Source organism: Varroa destructor, unplaced genomic scaffold, assembly GCF_002443255.2.
Source record: "Varroa destructor unplaced genomic scaffold, Vdes_3.0 BEIS01000005.1, whole genome shotgun sequence".
In the NCBI taxonomy this organism is placed as follows: Eukaryota; Metazoa; Arthropoda; class Arachnida; order Mesostigmata; family Varroidae; genus Varroa; species Varroa destructor.
In genome coordinates, this window is record NW_019211458.1 from 28,101,861 (window position 1) to 28,121,541 (window position 19,681).

A 19,681-nucleotide genomic window follows, 5' to 3' on the forward strand; every position below is an offset into this window, starting at 1 on the left:
ATATATATATACATACAGAGCATTGGTGAAGTTCGATTCTAGTTTTCGAAGTTCCAATATTTCTAAACAAGTCATTTCTTATACCAGTTACGTGTGATCCTGCCCTGCCTTGGTGGCAATCACCGTTCTGTACGCCACTGTCGCGAGTCGCCTGTTATTTGTGGCTTTCAGTTAGATTACCGTTGCTGTTGCTGTTGCTGTCGACCCAGCACCCAGCGAAAGAACAATCCGCTTGCCAATGAAGGTGCACCTATCCGACGTTGTCCTAAATATCACCAGTGGCAGCCGTAATGCTGCGAACGGCCAGCTGTACGACCCATTATGATGGTCTCACAGGCGATTCTGCTATATTTTAATTTTGTCTTGAGACTTTGGGTCTCAGAACAGAGCTCGGCAACCGACTCAATCAGATGCGTACTCTCGTGTACAGTTTGGCTCGGCGTTGCATTGTCGGATCAATGAAGACTCAAGTTCTGCTTCGGCTTGAACGTGTATTCGTCTACGTTACCTAGTCAAGATATTGAGCTAGAGGTACACGTCAGCTGGTGAGCGACATCTCGGACGGTACGATAGGCTGCTTGAACAGTAAGTATCCCTTTCATTCACGTTTAAATGGCCAAATGAATTGAATACGTTAAATCTTAATTAATGACCAATGGATGGAAAGACGCCTAGAGCATGACACAGATGATCTCAATGTTTAATTATTTGAGTGGACTCCTTACATTCTATCCGTACTACACTGTAATGCCCTAATGCGAAAAAGCTTACCAAATGTCGCTTAACGTATTCTCTATGTTTTCAGAAACTTCGGGTACTTTAGGGTTGAAACTTAAACAAATCACACCGTTCTAAAGGGGGTTTATGATAATAAAGCGCATGCATATATTAGGTGGTTCAGTCACTCAATTGCATATGCAGGGTTAGCACGCACAAAAAAAACGGAGAACGCGACAGCTATAAGGTCGCATGCGTAAGAATTTTACGGAGTACTCTCGTACAATTTTATCGCTCCCTCCTAATTATGATATTGTACATGAAGAGATTATTTGATTTAGAAACATCGTCTTCACTGAAGGGCCGGAGGGTTGCGTACTGACCGTTCTTGGTGTTTCTGATTGCCCCATTGTCAGTTGCTCAGGATGATGCTAATAACGATGGCTATAGTCTATGTACGAGTGGCCGTTAATGCTAGACTGCAGAACACTCATCTACTCATTCGCCATAAAGGTCAATCTAAATACGGCTAAAAAACATTAGGAACAACAAGATAAGCAAGGAGAGGGAAAGAAACAAAAAACATTACTCTTTCTAATTACGTCTTAAGACAGCGGCGCCATTGTATCAGTCTATGAGACACTCACCGTTGGCCCTTATTCCAAGACGAAGCATTGGGTCACCCTGCATCCCGTCTAAACGGTGCCACTAGTAGTCAAATAGCCAAGAGCCTTGGTATGGAGTAGCTACCACGACTTAAGGCTTACTATTCGCCCCCAACTGTTGCGAGCCGTAGGTTGATTGATGCCGGCTCTGATAATCTCATAAATCTAAGTCTATTTTAAATCATGGATGTTCCTAGGCAAGAAGCAGAGAGCAAACGAACGGACCGACTGAAAGAGGTTGTCCTGCAAGGTAAAATGCTGCCTTGTCAACCTGTTGTGCGCAGGTCTCGATCGGTGAATTTCAGATATTTCTCATCCTGTGGACGAGGATAGTCAGCACGACGAAATAAGTGAAGAAGCTACATCTATCGAACTTACTTCATGACAGCGAAGTCATCCCCTAAGAATGCGGAATTGTTGCACCACGTCTACAACTTTAGCGGGGAAAGCGCGCAGAGCGTCGATCTAGCAGAGGTTGTTTTTACGCTATAGTAGCATTATATGAGAGTAGAGAAAGAAACTTGATCAAATTGCATCTATCTCCGGATCAGGATTATAAGCAATTTTTTTTGTCACGTTTATATCCTTGTATTTCCACGAAACAAAATTAAATTTAGCGAATATCAAATCTATCCACTAATTATGAAAAATTAAATTATTAATGTGTCCGCAATGTTAATACCTCATATGTATCGAACTATTTTTCGGAGCTCGTACGCTCCCTGTCATGCTCGCCCTGTCTCTACTTCAATATCCCGAAAACCTTTACACTGAATTAACGCTCTGCCGTTGATTAAATTTTACTAGAATTAGCCCCACTCGATGTCTGAATGGTACATTAATGAATTAGTGTTAATGTGACTTACGCTAACGTTCGTATGCCATCGTTCCATCTTACAATAGAAGCGTACACTGAGTTCCGCTCGCGGAATCGAAATGGGGTCGACCGGGACGTTGCACGCTGTCCTTTCTATTTCGAACCTACGCGCTGTTTGGAGTCTGTAGCTCAACTAATCCCGACATAAGTTTGCGGAATTAGTAAAAAAATATCACTTTTTCGATTTTCAGCGCCATTGACAACGGCCGCGACCGAAGCGCGCAACAGACCATGCACATGACGCATCTTTGCCGATGCTGGGGCCTGCCTGTCTGTCGCCGCCTTTTTCCTATCCATTGACCTAAGGTCTGCTGTTAGTCAACGGAATTATGTCGCTGGGTGGATATACCATTTATCGCATCAAGATAGGGCATATATGTATATATTATTCTTGATTGTTGTACTTCTCAGAAAACTGCTTCATTTCGCCGACGGCTACCGTCCCTTGACGACAGCGGAGACAACTAAGAGAAAAAGGAAGATTGGTGGTACAGCGAAGTTTCTTGATCCTGTGTCCCGTGTCCACTATCTCAGTTTTCGTTCTTGATTCGATTATACGGGAATATTTGGTCGGAGACTAGTGCCGCGGCGCGGCCAGTGAGAGGCGAGCAATATAAAGGGTAAACAACATCGTTTCTTCTTGATTTGTCGCACCGTTATTGCCGTTACTGGGGGCTGTCGCTGTTTAGTCAGATAGCGTTGATGTTACCAGCCGCCTCGCGTTTCATGCGTCTCCTTCCTGCATCGAATCTTAAACGTACCTGCCTATTGCGTTCGCGGCCTTTGCTGCTCTCACCATGCATTGTCCGCTGCTTACGGCGGTGACGACAGACAATGTGTGGACGTCGATACTACCGCGGTCGCCCAGCCAGGCGCTATCCTAAATGAGTGCTGAAAGAAGCATTTTTTGAGTAGAATCACATAAAGAAATAGCGAACCGCATGGACACTTCCATTGATGTTATACTACACAACACAATCATAATTCGCTGACAAAAGTTACGCTGGCTGGACAAATGTTAGCCAAGCAATAGATAGGATGGCAGGTTGGTGGGCAAGTAAGCAACCTAAGCCCGGGCAATCTTACCAGTGCTCACTGTAACAGATTTTAGACGGCTCTGGCACACGCATTATCTCTACGTATTGTACACAGGGCTATACACGTTTGACAGCAACAAACCGTGTTTGATAGATGACTAAAACTTGAGGAGAACCACAGGGGTTCGAGGGGATTGGAGGATGAGAAAATCGATAAGTGTTGATATTTCACGCGTCCTTTAGCTCGCTCCTTTGGAGTTGGTCGGATCAGTTTTCAATGTCTATGCATATCTGTAGGGTATTTCTATCGAGTTGGCGGCCATTCGTCCTGCTCGTCCGAGACAACAACTAATTCCTTATTTTATAGTGATCGGCCTAATTCAGACGAGATTAACCTGGAAAGAAGCGAGCCGTTGCAACGTTTCGTATTTCATTATTTGTTCGGCAAGGACAAAGCGAAGATTAGCAAAGCTCGGTGTAATATACCTATCATAAAAACGTAGCCCCATTCTGAGAGTGTTGCAGACTATTCGTAGGGCAATTACTTATCAGGTTTCACAGATTTTGTTTGCGGGAGAGAACTAGCTAGTAGGATCCGAATTTACTTTAATACGAAGACAAACAAGGAAAATATTTATACTTTGTACAGCGACTTGTGTGTTCATCATTATATGTGTACACTACAAGTTGAGCTAAGTTATTTGTAGGGGCACTGCCGGCCGCCCGGAACGCCTGATCACGATACGCAAAATGAACCTAATTATGTAACAAGCGAAAGCAAGTGTTATTATTCTGCCATAGTTTCTAGATTGTTTTTACCTGGCTATGGTTTGCATACTGTATATTTCCCGTTGCACAACGTCATAAATATATTGGAGTACTAAATAGTTCGCGGACAAGCAGACGTTAGCATCCTCTCCTCAGGTCAGCGCCAAAGTGGTTTTAATCATCATCTGCTTACAGAGCTAGAAACAATCAGAGCGTCTATCACCGTACACAGTCTACATAGTTGTTCCTATCTTCCGGCAATTTAGTTCTAACTAATAAGTTTACTGTTAGTTCCAAACGTGTAACAGAAGCCGGTATAATAACGCCTCGGACGCGCATGGATGCTATGAAGTAGAAAAGAGTTATAGTTTGGACATGCTAGTAAAAGAAGAGAAAACGTCCACTACCAAGATACCTTCGGGTGCGAATCAGAAGCGAATAGGAATACGCTAGCTTACATGTAAAATAGAAAGGCGATTATGGACAAAAGTTTACTATGCATGACAAATAATATTACGTTGAAGCAAACCAACTGGGACATGTCCTCGAGCCTGCCAAAGTACGTTATCTACTTTTGGGCTGTTTACGCTGCATATATGGCGGTGGATGTTCCTGTTCTGTGGCAGATCCTACCTTGTCTAGCCAAATTTTGGTTAGATTTTTATGCAAAAATCAAAAAAAAAAATTATCGCGCACTGAATCTAGGGTTCTGATCGGACAAACGTATTCAGTCAATATGCAAATTTCGTTAAAGTATTGAAAATTAGACTTGGAAGAAGACTAAATAGTAATATACACCTATTGTTGTTGTCATATGAGTATTTCCATTGTTGTGTAGCGGCTGTTGTTACTGATGAACATATATAACAAGTCATCATAACACACAGATATAACAGGCGGAAAGCATGCAATCACCGCGGTAGCTAAGACGACCTACAATAGAACTCAAGAGGAGTTCGAGTGGTCATTGTTTTCGCGTCAGTAATACCAGGTAACCATTGCTTTGTATCCTTCCATGCTGTCTCTCTGTTCGTTTCGTTGGAGAGGCGCGATACAGGTTCTTGTCCGACTCCATTCCTCCGTCTGTCTACATACAATGAAAACATGCAAACCTGCGTTGCTAGAAGACACACAGATAGATGAAATGCTGGATTGCTGTACCAGCTTCCAGAGAATCTCACCTAGCGTTGATGATATATATATTTTGCATAGCCATGTCGTTTTGTTCGGTGTGTGTTCCCGTTGCCACTTGGCTTCTGCAGTAAATTGATCGGCTGCAGTACTATGATGTCACATAGCAAATACTCGCGGATTTGATACGAAACAGGGGGGGGGGGGGGGGCAGCGGGTGGAAACCTGCACAACAGGCCGATAGTTACAAGAATAGGGGCAGCAATGGTAACAACAGTCTAAACAGGCCAGCTGTGTTATCGACGCCGATGACGTCGCTGTTGATGTCTTCAACAGAGTAGTCAATGACCAACCATCATGAGCAGGACCAACGTTAGAAACATTGAGTGCCTATGGTACGGCGCGTATTGTCTTGCACGCTTGTTCACCGAGCTGATGGGCTACCGGAACAAGCAACTGAGACAGAATGAAGTAACTTGGGCCGGTAGGATCGCGCGAAGAACATGATCAGGAACTCAACAGGAAAAGCAAAAAGGTAAAAATCAAAAACGAATGGTATCGTTGCCCCTAGCGCCTTTTTAAAATCGGTGATTGAGTTTGGTAGCCAACGTCCTAGTAGTTGCAACTATGTAAGGGGTCGATATTGTTCAAGACACATTGGGATTTGTTGTCGAGGATTGCCGCAACGCTCTACTTCCGGTACAGTTTCTCTCAGTGTCTTCGTCTGGGCATCGTTTTGCCCAGCCTCTTTCCACTGATCCTAACCCCGACCTGTGGTCTGTTTTTTCGAGTGGCCCCTGCATTATTGCACATTGGCTTCCTTTTTTTCTTTCACATTTCTTTCGATGATTGCATTGAAATACAATACTGCAGCTATTGCAGGCGGATCTAGGCAAGTGCAACGGATTTTAGTGCTATCGGATGGGTGCATCTCGAGTGGGAAATAGTCATCCATGGTGGACACGTCAGGGCGGACAACTATGAGTGCGCGTACGCTGCGGCCCACTATCCGTGCTTCGATCACCGATCCCGACCAGATTTAGCTTCATGTGTTTGGACGAAAGGAAAAATGGAATAACACCAACAAGTCACTGAGTGCACGATGATTCACCCTCTAGGCCCATCGTTGGATCCTTTACTCCCTCTGCTTGCTTGTACTTATGTTATGCAGCATGCGTTGACGCTGAGATATAAATTGTTCATGGGACTCGAATGTATGAGCAGGCGTTTAGTTAGCTACGGTTTGACGACAAACGGGTGCTTTACCCGACCCGGACCTTATGGAGATATTGCCACACAATCTGTCATTGCCTCGTGCTGGCCCTTTCGGTCCGATTTTATACAGTCCATGTTATTCTGACCCATGTGGGTCGCGAATCGGGAATTACGGTAAAACTATGATAATATCTATGTATGAACAAAAAAACGATAGTTGAAAAGCGATAAAAGTAGTACTTGGGGAGATATCACATAGGTGGACGCATTTAAAGCTCAGGCTTCTAACAAGTGTATGCCCATCTCCTTGTACTTTGTTACGGTTTATATTGGGTTTAATGTGAGATGTAGTTGATGCGTCGTAAAATGTTTTCGGGTATAAGGTAAAGGAAAACACACATGTGTCGGGCTTTTGTGATCTGCGTGAGATTTTTCAGTGTGTATGTAATAATGAGGCAAAAATGATTAAGACCTCGAAAGGTAATATTTATCTCGTAACACGACAGAACTACTGGTCAGCATTTATTGAGCTAGTTACTTATAGTTTGTGAGTACACAGTAATATCGAGATAAGCTTTGTTTGTAATAATACAACTAAAGCCTTAAATTCGTATTTGCTGAGGGCATGTCTCTCTGAATAGCCTGAAAAAAAACGTACTCACCGTGTAACTACTCGTATTCGCAATATTAGCAAGGTCGATGGTGTCGACTTCGTCCATCTGCATCTTCCACGTTGTGTTTAATTGGCCCCTGTAACAATAGCCTCTCACGTAGAGATGAGCGTCATCTACCTTAAAGGGCCCACCAATATCAGGTTAAACTACTCCCTATGCCTAAGGATATGTTCAGTGTATAGCACAAAGTCGTGCGACGGGCATTAGATGTCAAAGTCCGTTCCCTATGGCATAGATGTTTTGACGTTTCGATAATTTGCGAGTAATTAGTCTTCGGTAAGAATTCAGGCGTAGTGCTGATGACTGGTCACCAGTTTTAAGCCGTGGGCATGCATCCGAAGAACCTGAGAGACAGCCAGTTAGCTCTTGAATTCCCTGATCGTTCTAATTATAGAAAAAGGTAAAGCGCCTAATTGTAGCATGTATATTTTGGAGCCTCATTGGTGGCTATACTTTACTATAGCAGCCCAATGAGACAGGAATGGGTCATACCGATACTAGTTAGTTCTTCCATATACAATTAGATAATTGTTTAAAATGTCTCTTATGGCGATTGTTGGTTAAAAATAGAATTATGATCCCGTAATTGCTACTGTTTAAAATAAATTTTGTGTAGCCTATTTTTACAGATTCAGGACCGGACTAAAAAACAGGGACTCTCTCTGGATTATATTATTAGAACTTCTGCGAATTTACTGAGTTCTGCTTAGCAGTAATGGCAATTATCAGTAGAGCAAGTGATGGTACTCATTTTTAAACACTTCCGTTCAAATTTAAAATTCACTTCAGCGGTTTCTAAACGTTTCGTTAGTTATCTGCATAAAATCATATTTTAGCGTTGTTGATTTGGGCAAAATACCCACTGCGCCAGCTCTGGGTCTATCTTAAAGCGTCATTAGTTAATCGGTACTCTCCAGATCGTAAGTGGCAATGATCGCTCCGATCATTTGCTCTTTCGGTCTTTCGATAACCGATTTCCAATGTTTGTATCTGTCTGCAAACCGAAATCAACGTAAACTAAATTTTCCTGTTGAGCCGTGCTACAGTGCAACTAAAAATTCAGTGGGGGGCAGCTGACGAGGTGAGGGGGGTACAGAATAGTCGGGTCTGGCAGCGAATTTTGGCAATGTCGTTGGTGGCCGGAAAACCGTGGGCCAGTATCTTAGCGGGCATTCAGAATTACGTGGGGGTTAGTTTTCGTCTCAGTGATCGTTCATTCCTTGGTCCATCCGTCTCTCCGTTCATACAAGAGTTCCAGCGTCTGATCGTACCTCTCGACTAAGCTTCGCCAACTATCTGCCGCTAGTTAGTGTTTATCTACCTACCCGTTTGCCTGACAATAGCTCGTAACACAAAGGGTTGCTGATGGTTAGACGACTCAATTGCCAACTGTATGTATCTATTTCTTAGAGGTAGTGACCATTCGCTTCTTTAGTTTCACCTTACTACGGCCTCGCCAAGCAGCCAGCCATTGAGCGAACATAACAGCCAACGAACAGCCAATAATGTATCACGTATACATGAAACACCTCGTCCTTTCTCCATATCTTTCCCCCTTTTTCATTCATTCGTTCCATCTGTAATCATTTCCTGTGGCGAAGAGAGCCTTGCTTCCTTATGTGGAGCACTGTTTGTGGCGCTCCGCAGGCCGTACGGTGGCCAGAGTCGGAACCTCGGATAAGCAAGCAAACTAACAAAGGCTTCACAGCGAGCAGAGATTTTTTGCTTCTAAGCCGCCTGCCCACCTGCCTACCGCCGCCGTTGATATTGGTGGCGCTGGCAATAGTGGAAACAATAAAAGAAGTAGTATTGTTTGTGTGTATATGCGGCTGCAAAAGTCCAGCAGGAGCTTCATTCGCTGAAGTAGCACTCTGTTCTTCCCTGTATTAGCTTCGGTCGATGGATGTTGTATGAGAGTTCTTTAGGGAATCGCGCCCCGATGCACTGAGTATTGCTCGCGACGCAAGGAGCCAATGGAGGCCCCAACCGGGATTCATAAAGTGTAATTCCCCGCTTTCGGGTTGAATATCTATAGCGAGAGGGAAGAACATACGGCGGGAGAAACTTGAATACGATGAGCAACCCCATGAATTCTATATATAAGAATGTATAATATATGGACATTAATCTTCTGTTCTGTTTTGCAAGCAATATAGGTAACGCGGTGTGAATGAAGTTGTTTTCGGAGTTATTGAATGAAACAAGCATTGCGCAAAGCTTCACTATAAATTATATGTGTAAGGCATGTTAATGTTTGCATAGAGTCCGCTGAGGGAAAGTCGTTAATTGAAAATTATCACATAACAATATGTCTGCGTTTAAGTACAATGTATTGTACTGGCGTGCAGGTATAGAGATGCTATCATAACGTAAATTCCTGTTCTGGTCTCTGTTCGACACCGACACAGTCTGGTATAATTCCGTTGCCTGTTCTTTTCTCTATGTGGCCTGCTGACTACAGAATGTAATGCCTCCATTTAGGCTCTTTTGTTCCTAAAAATGTACCTGCCACTGTTACTAACAGAAGTCAATACCACAAATCAAACCACTGTCCAGAATCACGAGCACATTTCACCTCCTAGGCAGACGGGACAGAATATTGGTTAGAACTGTTAATAACTGTTTCGATCGACCAAACAGACCAACACGACGCTCCTTTTCGGAATGAAAACTACGGGGACACATTCCTTCGGCAGTTCGCCATCTCTTTGTTACAGCTTGATTTTCTCTCTTATCACTACCACGTACTTTCGTAGGGGTTAGAAAGCCGACGACCGAAACGTCCTTTAACGAACCCAGTCAAAGCCACGAGCCCTGTCCTCGTACCCCCCCTCCCCTCCCCCTCCATCTTCTAAATCAGGCAATGAAACACAGTCTTCTTGGGTCGTAATCAACTGCGCCTTTGGCCTGCGGAGCGAAGGTGTCCTTCTTCCATTTTCCCTCTCTACCCTCAGTCCTCTTATAATCCATCTGGATGTCTGCTTCTCGAGCGTTCAAAAGAGACGACAGTTGGACAGACGGCAGTTAGATCTTAAACAGTGAAAAGACCCCCATACAGGCCTGATCATGTACAAGGCTGTTTGAGTCCTTCGACGCTCGCTAGCAGGCACGAAGACTTGTAGATGAGTTTAATGTTGTATGCTAGGGAAAAGTACGTCGTTCGCCGCCAATTTGCAGAGATCAGTAAAATGGGCTATCGACAATTAAGAGTGGTTAAAAATCGGGAAATCGACTAAATCGCCAGCATCCTATGCAATAGTAAGGACCGATAATCTGCTGCTGTAACTGATGTTTCGTAATAGTAGAAAAAATAGAGGAGTTTCTCTTTGCAATCCCTAAACACAACCAACTCCTTTTTGTCGTCGGCCGGTCCTCACGGCGGCTTGGCTCACCCCACCCCGTATTTATTTGTGCCAAATGGTGCCTTTTTATATATCTCAATACTACAGAGAGTCAACTGCATACATATAGATCTTCACAGATCCGTATGTATTCAAACGTACACAACCCTGCAAATAGAGGGGCACCCGTAAAACGTCCGTCAGCTCCATCTTTGTAAGACGACGCCTCTTCAGTCCCGTTGATGAAAAACATCAGGTAAACCAAGAAAAAGACGGTATCTGGGAGACATCCATCAGAGGGCAGAGGTGTTTCGGCGTTTAAAAGATACAGCTTAGACAGGCACGGGCGGCAGCGAATATATGTATATTGGAACAGTAGAAAAGGCAAACGTATCCGAAGACTAAAGGAAGTACGGTGAAATTGCGAAGCGAGTTCATTGGAGTGAGTCCGCTAGTATTTTCGGATTCCCTGAAGCGGGATTGGACGAACATGAACGAATTGGTGGTACGGCCCAGATGGGAAATAGGAAAGATATCCTGTTCTGTCGGTTGCCAGAGGCGGCCAGCGCACCGCTTTTCTTGGATATGGTCTCTTTAGCTTTTCTTCAGCGCTCAGCCGATGGGAGTTTTTCGCACGCTTATGCCGCTCAGTACCTACTCCCCAGCCACCGATATGTATGTGACAGCTGAACCGCGAAAACTACCAAAGCTGTCACAATTGCCTTATCCCAGCAGAACACCTCAATGCGCGCAGAATCACTTTGAATAATCGACCGTTCCTTTCCGTCCATGGAATGAGTAGGCTCAATAAATGTCATTTGCTAACCCATTTCTAGCTAGGTATAGCAATTACACAAAAACGGCACATATATAAGTGTCGCTACGAATATATCTAAAACTAGTTTTAGCAGCATGATCTTTAAATAAGCCCTAAGTATCTTATGATAAGGTGAGATACGGAATTATGCACAGGTTACACCAAGCTGCTAAGTGAATCTACCAGATTTTGCTCTTTCTATTTCACAATACTATAGCGATTAGAGAAAGCTTTTAACCTTCTCAAGATTTTAGCAAATCGCATAAATTGTTATTTGAAGATAGGCGGTGCATTAGAATTTGTAGAACATAATCTAAGCTTACTTAGTACAACCATCTTTCCCTGTTGACTACCGCAATGCACTGGCAGACAGAATAAAAAAATATCTATGTTTTTCTTCAGTTTTTACTCGTCTTAGTACGTGTATGTGTATGTATATCTGGTGTAGATGTACATGTGAAAAGTCGAATTAAAGGCAAGAAAAGCCAACTAGGCTTTCGTGGCGTGGCCTATGCAGACCGCAGCTTTGCGTACGAACAGCGGCGAACGCCTGTCTTGTCCATCTCTGAGTTGTGAAGCAACAATACCCCTACCTACATGGTCGCACACGTACGTAGAGCAAATCTAACTAGATTAGCTGAACTCGAGCGGAACGTTTTGGGATTCCAGGCCACACAGGGGACGCGCTTGCCAATCCGACAGTGGCCAGCACTGCGGCCTATTCGTACGAACGCTTTAGGTAGACACGCAGAGAGGAACGAGAACAGTGGAGAGTAGTTATGCTAACACACTCGCAGTCTCGAAAAGAAAGTTGGAAATAAGATCAACGTGGTGCTGCAAGCGACGGCGCCAAAACAGTCAGTTTCCGACCGAATAAGGTAAGTTGCCTCGCCAGCCGAGTGTGAGCGGAGGGAGAAGTGCGCAAGCCTGCGTCCTTTTATATATATATATACAATTGAAATGTTGTGTTCTGCTAGTGCACGATGTGCTAAAGGGGTAATTTGGACAAAACGTGGAGGTGATGTCTACTGTATAAGAGAAGTGCCAACAATGTGAAAAAGGTTTCCTTACCCGTAGTGCCATGGCCTTTTCCAAAGGTGCGCACCGATAGCAAAGGGCCTCAGACATGCCTTTTGTGGACTCTTAAAGAATGTGTGGACGAAACCCATCCAACCTGCTGCTGTTCGACCCAGCAGACCGTCCCACTGTTGAAGGTGCTGGAACAATGGCCAGACAACAGCAGGTGACGGAAAAAAGAAATGAAGAAAGTGGGTCCCTTGTTCTAATTCACGAATCTCGTTGTTGAACCAGCAGCTTTTCTACTAAAAGGGAAAAAGGAGAGGCACAGGAGTAAAGAATCGTACTACTTCGTTTTCTGCTGCACCCAGCCATATATACATACATATAAGTCCGTGTGGTCCGACATAGCCAGTCGTTTTCGTATTTGTGCTTTGCCAATACCACAAAGAATAGTACTGGCCGGAAAAACTCATTCAATTCAGGGAAGAGGTTTTCCTTGTCGAAATGCCCGCTCATCTCTTTTCCGCGTGGTAACCCAGACTAGTTCTGTTGATGTGTCGATGGAAGTCTATAGATTTATGGAAACCGCTGGGGTTAGATTAATCAATCTATGCCGTTAACACTACAAGTTCGATCACCATAATAGTCAGCACCTTTCTGACTTATCTGCTCTAGCCAGAGCTGATGACCCCACTTGACCCGTACTCGGTCAAGTTCACTTTGCTATGGGCCGAAAAGGAAAATTAGGCATCATTCAGAACTGCTGAGCTTCCCGCTAGTTCGCCAGTGTACGCGTTTCGATAAGAAGCTAAAAAACGGTACTATTTCCTAGGTCGCTGAAAGCAGACGCTGTTTGACTGGTCCGTATGGGCTCGGATCGGCTGCTGAAATCCTACCTGCTTCGCCTTTGGTTCTGCGTCGAATCGCTGCCCATTAGCGTCGTTCAGTGTTTTCTTCAACCTTCGCTTCAGGTTCGCTTGATTTTTATCCACTGAACTGCCTCCCGAACCTGTAGATGTTGTTTAGGCACCTTTTGCTTTCATCCTGCCATAGCTACTGTTTACTTTGATTTGAGTTAGAACTTTACCTTTGAGAAGCATGTGGCAGCCTGTGATTACAATGCGTCTTTGTGGGCAGTAGCTTTCTAGACTTCAATGCTAAGAGCTATATTAGTAGAAATTCAAGTATAGTGGTTCTTTTTATTGTCCAGGCTTTTTTTTCGTTGCTGTGGCATTGGTAAAATAAATAAATATGGAAGGATAAGGTCTAGCTGGACCCGTAGAGGAAAATCAGATTGAGTGCACTGGTTAAAACGACAGGAAAATTACATAGAGAACCGTATTTTGATGTCTTCGAAATCTACGCAGATTTTTTGTTGAACACATCTTCAGTTTAGTCATCACTCATCTGTGAGTGATGACTAAACTGAACAACTAGTAAGGATCTATTTGTTTTGTGATTATTATTTAGGAGCCGTTTTTGTCATCAGTTGATAAAAACAGAACAACAATTATGGATATTGGAGAGGCAGCTATATCCATGCTCGATATACCATCAAGTTAATATTTAACTTTAAAAGAAATGTAATTTCTGACCATACTTATAATTGGCAAGCGTTCTCCACTAAAAAAATATATATATATATATATATATATATATATATATATATATATATATATATATATATATAGCAAAATGGACGTAGAAGACAGTTTTCTATAGCCTAACTTTAGAATCTATGCAACAATTCTAGGTCTTCTCGCTTAATGCATCTAAGTGTCATATTAAACATTTCTACCGAGACTCTTGAATTAATGCAGAGTTAAATTGCCGATTCAGTCTTATGTATATGCTTACATGTGTACGTCTACATAGCATACACAACTGCACGAATATGTTTTATTGTAAGGCAAAGTTATCACGGTAGCGTGATTTTCTGTCTCTCCACCACACTGTGAAAGCTGAGCGGGGTCAATTCTTCATGCATATCAAATGCTTCAGATAACAATACACAGCAATAGTATAAGGTATAACTGGGAGTCGACCTTCAAGGATCGCGAGGTCACGGATGTTTTGATGCTGCCATCATCGCAACCGTCGGGAGCAATCCCGAAGAGAGAACAATCCGAGTTGCGCAAACGCTTGTTACTGACAGCGGCCAAGTCAAAAGTTCCCTACTTTTCGGAAACGGCTAAAAGCATTTCAATGCCTTGGATCCGGCTGGCTGCTTCGGTTTGCCTTTATAAGTCATGGTACATGCTTGCTGTATTTCACCCCCTATGAGGTAAGAGATGAAACGGAAGAAGTGGTTGGTGAAGCAAGAATGTCTGTTCGTTGTTGGTGTCCATTGGTAGTCCCTATACGCAAGTTAGTGTTGTTCCGATGAAGCCGTGCTCTGCCATTGTTCCTGTTTTTTTTTTAGCGATCCGAATCATCAGGATTTCGCTCGACTCTCTCCACTCCGCTCCATTTAACTTCCTTGTTTCGTCACACACGATACGTAGCTTTCAATGATCTTGACTCGTAACTCCACTGGATAATCGTTGATTTCGTTCATTGAACAAGCGACTCATAATGTCAGCCCACTTGTTATATGACTAAGCTGGGCTAACTAGACCAAGGCATGTGAAGGGGGTGAAACAAACACAGAATGGGCCGCATGACCTGCGAGTTGTACCTGGTTGACTTCTAAGTTGCTGTCGCCCTTGTCGATCTTAACATGAAAAATATCACTAACAACGTCAGCTGTTGCTGTTACTCGTCTCCAACCGGGAATCTCTGGCGCCGCGCATTCATGAGTTGGGCGTCGATTCGCCGCTTTCGGCATCTTCCACCTTTTCTTTCTTTTTTTCTTCGTCTACCGCAATAGATTTATACCATCGAACAGTTTTACCTTACCATCCTAAAATCCTGCTCACCTACCTATTTATCTACCAACCAAATGGTGCCACACGGATACATCGGCGGATAGATATCGCTTTACCGTTCGACAGCCGTTGTGGCCGTTGCTAGCTACTTACTAGTACTCCGCTCCGTTCATTTCGCCTTAATTCCGAGACTTAGCTTTGCCTCGTATCGTAAATGGCGCTTAGTACAGCTCGTTTTACTAGGTGGCTATTGCCATAGCTCTGTTAGTTGAAGTCCAGACCTGTCGCCTATGGTGTCCTTAGGTGTAAGGGCCTCGGCAGAATGGAATAATTTAACTGTCCTTTTCGTTTTGGCGGGTACCTAGGAGGAGCGTCGATGACAATGTCCGAGGGCGCAGACAGGTAGGAGTGGATCCCACGTCCAAAGTTACTCGTCGGTGTAGCCCGCTGTGCTAAAGAAGAACAGCTAAACGACCTAGTTTGACGGCAATGTCCGCTTCGCTTTGTCGCAAAGCGAACGTCCATATAAATCGCACTACCGCTCCTAGAACCGCCAGGCCTGCTAGACTAGGTTACCATCTTTTGCGGTAGTCAGTTCCTGCTGCTACTGCTACATTAGTATTGCTGATGTCACCCGTTGACTTCCTTTCGGCCTCGGAAGAAGACCATCGATTTTCTGTCCTCCTGGGCATATTACGCTTTATCTGCCCCTGCTACTTCGTCGTTATATTCCCGTAACACACCTTCCGAGGGAGAAAGCACCCGCTCAACTATGCCAGTGAAAAAAAACCTAATGATAGAATAGGGTTATAATAACGATAGCAATTTTGAATAAATCGTATTGCTCATCGAGTTGTAGGTAACATAAGTAAATTAAGATACCTTATGAGAACATTGCACAGTGCACATTTGGGTCTTCTTTAGATTGAACGTAAAAGAGGCGTCATTCTGTTTGCGCGTCCTGGCTACTATGTGTTTCTAGTTATATATGCACTTCTATGAAAAAAAATTTAGCTTTTATCGAAAAAGACCTTCTGCTTGTATCTTACGATCCAAACGAATAGCAGAAAAAGGCAAAAACGGACAACTAGTAGTTAATGCACGTTTCTATGATTTACACTAATCAAAATCCTCAAAGAATACCTACCCATAATTCACTTGAATATAACACTATACGTTATTGCCATCGTGCCTTAATTTTTTTCCCTTAACAAAGCCGCATTTCGTGCAAATCGCCACTGTTGCTAGTAATCGGGGTGATGGTGTGTACCCTAGCCCATAAATTGCGCTCCGTAATTACATATGAGCTTCGTCAATGCCAACCTATAACTGCTTACTAAGCAAATGTTCAGACGCAGCCAATTATCGTCCGTTTCTTTCTCCCTTCATCAGTCATTTCTTGACGCTTGTCCTTTAAATATCTAGGTTCTTTTGCGAACTCCCGGCTCCATAGCAGCCGGCTCATTAAGCATGGAGGATGTTTCTACTTAGTCAACGGCTAAACATTCCGTATGACTAGCTATAATGCATTCATGATGAGAGTGAGCGACTGGGTAGATTTTGAGGCAAAAACCATGCCACCACACCATTGCATTCGTAGCTGCTTGTAGGAGTATATAGATCGGAAGAGTATTGTACTCTACTAGTTTTTTCTAGAAGATCATTGCGGTACGTTCCAGCGTGCGGTAAGATGCGTGTACGGAAGATGGTCAAAAAGACAATTGGAATAATGTGAACGACAGCTAGTTCATTCCGAATCCACAACAGAATGGCTAGCGTTTTATTATGAGTCAGACATTCAAACAAACTTGGTAAATTTGAAGCTAATGTTAAAGCCAAGTACATGAAACTGTAACCCACAAGCTGGATCTTTATAGCAGAAGTATTTTGGTAACCGACACGGTGCCGCCCGTGGACTCCTGTATTTTATAACAATTGATACGTATGTCTCATGCAAATAAGATCACTGACCTGCATATGAGACTTATTGAATATGTACTAGACAATGCGACCTGTTTGCCCCAGCTATCCAGCCTTCATTCCAACATAGATACTATGTATGTTCCATTTGTAGCACTACAATTTCCACTATAAAACGAGTTTACCCCAAAAACTATATTCACGCTCGGTATCATAACACGCATCAGGCTAGCCAAGCACTATTACTAATATGTGTTTTCATGAAAGAGCACCCCGCTCGGTATTTCTGTGTATACTAGTCACGCACTATATCGTCCTGGTGGACGCTAGATAGAAAAGAAGCAGACTCAACTAGACCGAAATTAAATTGCAAAATGGGACAATTTGGGTGATATGTCTCATTATGAGTAGAGTCTGTCGCTGCAATGGACTGGATGGCCAAGTCTCTTCGTTGGAAAAGACTAGGCAGAAAAGCTACTGCAACTGCCGGTACTGTTACGGATAATGCCAACGGTTTGGCTGAATAAAGACAGTAATTTTGATATTTTCACATTTGTGTACGTTTTCTTGCTCACCCAAAATGGCTACCCCCGAATAACTCAGTCGTCTTTCAGTTCAACACGGAACTACTCGTGCGCTTTCGACAAGACAACAACAACGGGTCGAAACAATCTATTGCACGATTGCTACTCATTCTTTTTATGTCTATATGGATGCACGTATATGTTAGTTTAGCAACACGGGAGGGCAAAACTTACATAACTAGAGAGCATACTTTTGGTCTAGAAGTAAGTTGTTCACTTGTCGTTGCGTTTGCGCTTGTATACGTTGCGTTCCATGCTTCCGCTATCTCTGACCCTGAGCATGTTCGAAGTTCGCTCTATTTCAACGAATCGCTATACCGTTCGTATAGGAACTACTAGAAAATTCGCTGCGTACAAAATAACTGTGTATTATCGAAGTGAAACGGCCTATGATACAGGAATGCTCATAGTTTCTTTACGTCAACATAGATACGATCATTTTTTGTGTAATCCCGTTGGCATGACGAATCCATACGGTGTGCTAAAAACAAAACAGTTACATATCAACATACAAGAGATAATTGATTTGCCAACGATGTACGTTACAAAGTAGTACTACAGGGTATGATCAGGTCGAATAAACAACGAAATCCGTAAGTCGTAGTTGTGCTGACTTGCCATATACATATACTAGCAGTTACCTACTCTCTAATCCGATTTCAGCTTAGCGCATTTGGGTACATAGGCATTGCGACCAAGGACCTACAACGGTCCATCGCTGCACCGTTAACATCTAGGTGATCCGAGCCGCCAGAGACGGCGATCCGTCGGGTGTCGGGAAAGTTGGACCAGAAACCACAGGTCGCACATATTTTCGAAGGCTCCGAACAATTAGTAGCAAATGCTTTCGTTGATGTGTTTCTGTTCCATACTTCCCCATGCAACCTGTCTACCAGTTGGTACCTATTCCTGATGGGCATTTTGTTAGATGGACCCTACTCAGATATAAGAAAGTTAACGATCATCAATGCTATTGTTAGCGTTACCGTTTGCATCGATTGCCATGATCTATGAAGGGGCAATCGGTGGAACCATTGTATAGAAGTAAATGAAACCGCGCGGTTAACGGCACGTTTCTTCCTTCTGCCCCGATCACTAGAAACATGGAAGTCGAATTCTGGATAGAAACCAGCATTGGTCGATGGCATGCGTCCTCAATATAGGGTTTACGAATACCGTTGTTAAAAATTTGTCTAGGCGGTATCTCCCAACGGGTTCTTTAATGTGCAAACAAATGAATTCAGACAATGAATCGAGGACCAATACAATTCAGAAGTGGCTGTAGATTAAAGTGATACAAGCGGACACTTTCCTGATGATGCCTTCCTTAGATAAAACATGCCATCATTTTTTGACAAAGTGAAGGATTAAGTTGGGAGTTAGGGGAATCGCGAAACTTGCCTAATGAAATGATAAAGATTCGGATAAAAATGGGCAGTAAAAAGACCTGACGGTGATATTTAGCAATTAACCTTATTGCTGCTACGATCATTTCTGTTGCTACTAGCTGTATGCTTGGTATAGTATCTACATTTGACCAACGCGGTAATAGTATAACCAAAAAAAACTAGGCTAAATTAAATATCCACGTCCAATTATATAGCAAAAATGTCCTATACTCCGTATTCCCGTACGCTGATCTAACTCAGTCGTTTCATGTCGTTGAGAGCATCGTAGAATACTAGCCTTCGCTTTCTCGTACGTTAATATCCAACCACATTGTCAGCCCTGGTTTTGCTTGGACGATAAACCGGCTTGTTTATGCCTAACAAAGGAGACTGAACAGAATAGACTGTCAGGAATAGAAATAGTGTAGAAAGGTCGATTTTGATAGCTGTGTATGAAAACCATCATGACCAAGTAAATGGAGTCTTATCAATGCAAAAACGCTTCTCTTCTGCTCAAGGTTTTCCCTTAATAGTTCAACGATCGTCCCCTAAATGGCCCAATCTGCCAGTGGAGCCTGCCATAATATCGCCGCAATTGCTTTGCCATCGTACGTAGACACTGCATACAAAGTCAACAGCGCTATGGGGCCAATGGAAAGC

The 19,681-nt window shown here is 43.4% G+C and overlaps 1 protein-coding gene across 1 annotated transcript in view; it reads left to right on the top strand.

Annotated features, from left to right (window-relative positions):
* The window catches only part of LOC111251359 (uncharacterized), a 327,630-nt gene that overhangs the window by 192,407 nt on the left and 115,542 nt on the right, over window positions 1-19,681 (top strand). The window lies entirely within an intron of this gene.